Below are 6,000 nucleotides of genomic sequence, written 5' to 3' on the forward strand. Positions count from 1 at the left end.
TATGCGCGAATGAGTGAGTTCATCAGTGTACTTACGAGTATATAGAAACGTACATAAAAATTTACAAAAGCATCACACAATCAATTCAGAATTTGTACTCTTAAATTGGGTTGTATACTGAAATTTTATGATTTCGGAATTTAATGGCAAAATCAAACCTAAAATTGGAAAAAAGGAATGTAAAGTTGGAATGGCAAAACAAAATATTCAGTAGCAGAACGAAAGTGCCTGGTCTGTTGATAGAACTGCGTCATTTTTTTTAAACACTTCCGACATTTGATGACCAATACACAAACAGATATTGATTGCAATGTAAACTCTCAATATAAAAACAAATATTTTTTTTTTTGAGCAAGCAACAACCACAAAGGAAAGTGCAAGCAATTAAAGTGGCAGTATCAATTAACAGTTACACAGAAACGACATTTGCAAAAGACTTTATAAATTCAAAGAAAACATTGCTTGCATAGGAATGAAGCAGAGGAGTGGAACTTTCATTAAATGGAAATATGAAAATAAAAATGCCAAAGAGAATTGTAATTAAAATTTTACTTGCAATGGAAAAGGCGTACAATTATCTTGAGGAAATCTGGGTCACAATATTTACAGAATAGTGAAAGCATATTTCCATAATTTTAATAAACTGCCACTGAGGCGAAGTTTGTGTGTAGAAGGGTATAAGGAATAAGAAAAAATTTAAAATTAATGAGCTGAATTGTAATTGAATTAAAAAGGCTTAAATGAAGTAAAACTGGAAAAGTCAGCAATACTTTTTTAAATACAAAATTTGCGTGCATATGAAGGGCATACATTTGCGGAGCATCATCAAGACGCACGGCACAAATAGGAAGAGGAACTCGGCCAAGTACCTAGCAGTAGTGTACGCGCCAATTATTTATTGTATTAAATTTTTTTATGAAGTTAATAAGGGATTAAATCTTTATGGAAAACTTCAAAAAATCTGCATTTGTTTACTTCAAAGTTTTCTTTTTTTTCCTTGCTTGTTCACTCTTCTCGGGAGCATAGGGCCTCGACAAGACTCTACCATTCACGGTTTTGTGCTGTTATTTTTGCACCGTCCCACGACAGTTGGTTCTACGTTATCGGAATGACCCGGATTTATATCCGGCCAAGGACTGTCACATCAGCAGCATTCCCCGTATATGTAGGGGGGATGCTATTACAACAACAACAACAGCACGTAGGCATCTGATAGATCGCGCAGCATCGTCCTTCTCCAAGTGTTTTTTGGTCGACCGCGACCTCTGCTCCCTTGCGGGTTCCAGTTCAAAGTTTACTTAGTTCTGCCATAAATTCTGTTACAAATTAAGTCTGTTATAGATATGTAATTATAATAATTTTCTTAATGAATTCCTTTTTATTTAATCATTTAAATATTAAAATAAAAAATTTAAAGTTTCAATCGAAATTTGCTTTTACACAAGCTTTCGGATTTCATTGATGTTGACGTCGCTGCTCAAACCAGAGATTGTTTGGGACTTTCCAAATTTCTGCGAAGTCTTCAATAGGCCGTGCTCTGCAATTCCAACCACAAACTATAGTCTAATGGATTCAGATCTGGACTTCCAGACGGCCAATCTGCTGCGGCTATGAACCCAGGAATTTTGACTTCTTCACCACGCCTTCTAGGAAATTCTCCTACTACACTTTTGCCCCGGCTTAGCACCTTTTTCACAGGAATGAAGAGATGTAACGCCTTAACAAGACACTCCACACCTAGAAATTTTAGCATAGATTTTGTCGTTCTGCTTATTAAAAAACTCCTTCGGCAGTGAACATTTTCTCACCTGTGAAGAGAATATATCCGTGTCTGCGTGCCACCGGAAGAAGCTGCTTGCATCTGTCGTGTCTAAGATGACCAGTTGAGGTATGGAAGGCTTTCATGAGGAAATCAACTCTAAATAGTCTTGCCATAGATCTGGTCGATACATTCATTTCCATAGACATGATATTCTTCTTTCTAAGCGCATTTCTGTTAATTCTTTCTCGAACGGCTTTATGGCTGGACTGGTTCGTACCACACGCGTACCACCATTAATTTTTCTGTCTGTCACTTCAGAGGTTTGGGAAAAATGGTTGGTCGTGAGGTAAGCAAACATTTTCGAAATATTAAGTTTTTCAGCAACTCATAAATCCCACTTGCATTTTCACAACACTTTTGCAATGCAATCGCTGTAATACGATTTTTCTTAGCTCCCGACTCCATTTTGAAGAAGCAAAATTTGCCACGAGGCTGAGTATAATTTATGACTAGGCAATGCAACGAACAAAAGCAAAAATGACAAAACTTTTTTCTGCGAATTCGTTCTCGCTGTACGCATTGTAAAATTTTATCACAGAGTTTATGGAGATGCCAAATATATTCCACATTATTTCTAAAACGGTGTGGCAAAACATCCCAACAAAGTTCCAATAATTTTTGCCGAGTGGCCAATGATGTGTGTGGCCTTACATTGTCATGATGGAATACAATACTTTTTCGATTTTTGAGAATTCGGGCCGCTTTTCTTCAACTTCATTGTTTAATTCCCTTAGTTGCTCAATGTAGACATCAGAATTGATCGTTCGGTTGGGGGGTAAGAGTTCAAAATAGACAATTTCTTTGTAATTTCGCCAAACTGATAACAAAACCTTCTTTTGATGGATATCAGCTTTTGTTGTTGTTTGAGTTGGTTCACCTGGCCTGCTCCACTATCTTGTCTCCTTGTTATTGTTGTAAGCAACCCATTTTTCATCGCCAGTTATCAATCGTTTTAAAAATTGATCATTTTCATTCCGTTTCTTTAGTAAATCGCAGCTGTTAATGCGTTGCGTTAAATGCGTTTCCTTCAGTTCGTGAGGAACCCATACATTGAGTTTTTGAACATAGCCAAGTTGTTTTAAGTGATTTTCAACGCATTTGTGTGCCATATGAAGCTTCTCTGCACTCTCACGTGTTGTACTGTGACGATCCGAATCGATTATTGCTTTCATTAGGGCGTTCTCAACTTCAACTGGACGACCAGAGCGTTTTTCATCTTTGAGTGAAAAATCACCAGAACGAAATTTGGCAAACCAACTTCGACACTGCTGTTCTTTTAAGGCTTCGTCACCATAAACAGCATATAACTTTTTATGAGCTTGCGATGCGGTTTTCCCTGTGCGGAAAGAAAAAAGCAAAATATGATGAAATTGTTCCATTTGATTTTCCATTTTTCAACGAACGCCAAACGAAAGCTGCGCAACCGATCCAAAAACTTTTTTTGACTGATTGACAGCTGAATTGTCAGATATCAAATAACAAAATGTGTTTTACATTTGTACTACGTCTCCAAACCTAAAAATTCAACTGAAGCCATCTATGACTAACATCCGAAATTACCTAGTTACCAACCCAATATAATTCTGTTTGATATAATTCTAACTTGGCGTGTTTATGATTTCAAAAGTTCTATTAATGATGAAAAATACATTAAATTTAGTTCCCTGTAGGCAAACTGAATATCAAATGTAGTTATTTATCCTTTATTGACAGCCAGTCAGGCAGGCAGGCTAAAAAGGCATTATGATAAATGAGTGAAAAAAAGAAAAATTATTTATTTGAACGGATAATATGTATTTGTGTGTGTGTGTGTATGTATATAAGCACGCATGCATTTAGGTGTTTGGTCTGTATGCCAGTGTAGTCAGCCTGGTGAGTTTATTTGCGCTTTGTCTGGCGGAAGTATTGACCAGTGCTTTCTAATTAACTTAATTTGTGTACACTACTTCACTTTTGATCGCAAACAAATTTTTAGACGAAAGTAACATTTGGTTCATGGGAATTTAATTAATAGCATTTTCTACTTCGCTCATTTGTGTATTTATAGTGTTGGAATGATACTTTGAATCGAATGAGCTGGGTGGAAAAGTTTGGGAAGTTTGTTGGGAGAATCTGGGTTATACAGCTTTAAACGGGCAGTTGGCGAAAAATTTAGCATATGCTCCACGTTTTGACTAAAGACTATATAAACAAGTTTTTAAGTCCATACTTCCGGTATTTAAGAAAAAAATAGGTGCTTTCGACGTACAAAAAGTACCGAAAACGCCACAGAATCAGTGCCCACTAAGCAATCTAAGCAATTTTCAACATTCTACCCATTGATATAATGAAGAAGCGGTGCACAGCGAATGATGCACTACGACTAGGAGAACTAGAAGCTGGAAGGTAGCTAAAACTTTCATATATTCGTACTTGAAAATCACTACCTACCGAATAAAATGTCGATATTACGTGCCAGTGCTCCCACTCAATAAAAAAGTATCCGATGTGTAGATTAACATGGGCCGAAAAAACTCCAGAAGTTTTTTTTTTCCTTGTTCACTCCTCTCGGGAACATAGGGCTCCGATAAGACTCGTATTGAGTTGGTTTCGTTAATCTGTTTTTTTGATTTCTGACAGGATAGGGGATTAGCCTGCCGCTAGCAGTCCTAAATAGTGGGAATGGCCACCAATCGTTGCTTAGGAAACTCCAGAATACGATGTCTCAAATCGGTTCTATACTGACGGCCTTGACAGGGAGCGAAAATTGGGCAGTAATGTTCTGTTTGTTATTTCAGCTTCAGGATCACTGTTAAAATAAGTAGAATTTATAGACCCTCAGCCGCCCTGTTCTTAATGTACTTGACCCGTTCATGATTAATTTGGGAGCATCTTTAAATGGAAAACTCATTTTCAACTGCGTGGCTTTATCCGATACTAAAATATGTGCTATTGGGCAGCAATAAACATACAAGTGATTTAAGATATCCCAACTGCATCTACCAAAAGTATCCTTTTCATGCGATTTAATGCGGATGGTGTAACCTAACGTTAGGATAAATGGTTGCCCAATGGAGGGTCGACTTGGACTGATAATCAAATTCGTCCGCTGTGATGCCATACAGAGTAAAAACAGAAGGGCAAAACAAAAACAAAAACATCCAAAAGAGGGGAAAAGAAAGAAGGAGGATGATGACCAAAAGGTGATTAATTATGTTAGCTACTTTTTCTGCTCATGAAATTTAACAGGTGCGGAGCTTTTAAGCCCGCCACATCCGAGATGTAACAAAAAAAGGGAGAGCCCAGATATCTGAATCTTAGACCGACGATAGCAGTGCAGTTGAAGAGAATGTACTGAGATTATTTCACCTCGTTTGCCCAAACAGTTTCTGTAGAAGGGAGCTCAAACATTCCAAACTCTCACCGCATGAACACGTAACAAATAATGCCCGATGAGGACAGCTAACAAATTTGAGGGCTGCGACTTTGCTTGCCGCAAAAGTTTTCTACAGAACAGGCTCCCCAACCACCTGTGGCCGGAAGAATCTCGCGATTTTTTACAACTGCGCACCAACCCATGGCTCACTGAATTGACAAGAGGCTCATCTTTCCTAGAGCAGACCACAGTTTCTGGAAGGAGCCCGAATCTTCTTAAAGATACTCACTAAATTTGAGAGCTGCCGCTTTGTTAGCTTCAGAAGTTCCCCCGACCACCTCGATCTACCAGTGGCCAGAAGAATCTCGCGATTTTTCACGTCTGCACACTAACATCATCTTTTCATGAGCGGACCACAGTTTCTGAAAGGAACCCGAGTCTTCTCAATTTGCGGTAAAACCGTCTTTTTGATCCCTTGTCTCCTATTAGCCCAGCACTTTTCCACTATGCCAATGTGAGCAGAGACCCAAATGAGCCTAATGCCGGAGTATTCGGATGAAGTTAAGAAATAAGTGAGGCATTCTCCGACTAATTTTGATCGCACAAATAACGAGCCCAAGTCACTAATTGCCGTCTGACTAATGGAGTACATATTTGTGGCCCTCACAGTAATTGCTGAGGTAAACAACCAATCCACTGCTTCTTTAATTACGGCTACATCCGCTTCAAAAGCACTATAGTGGTCCGGTAGCCCAAATTTGAGCTTGATGGGGAGCTCCCCTCATAATACTCCGCCAACCCTTTCGTCCAACTTCGAGCCATC

This window comes from Anastrepha obliqua, chromosome 1 (genome assembly GCF_027943255.1).
Source record: "Anastrepha obliqua isolate idAnaObli1 chromosome 1, idAnaObli1_1.0, whole genome shotgun sequence".
Lineage (NCBI taxonomy): Eukaryota > Metazoa > Arthropoda > Insecta > Diptera > Tephritidae > Anastrepha > Anastrepha obliqua.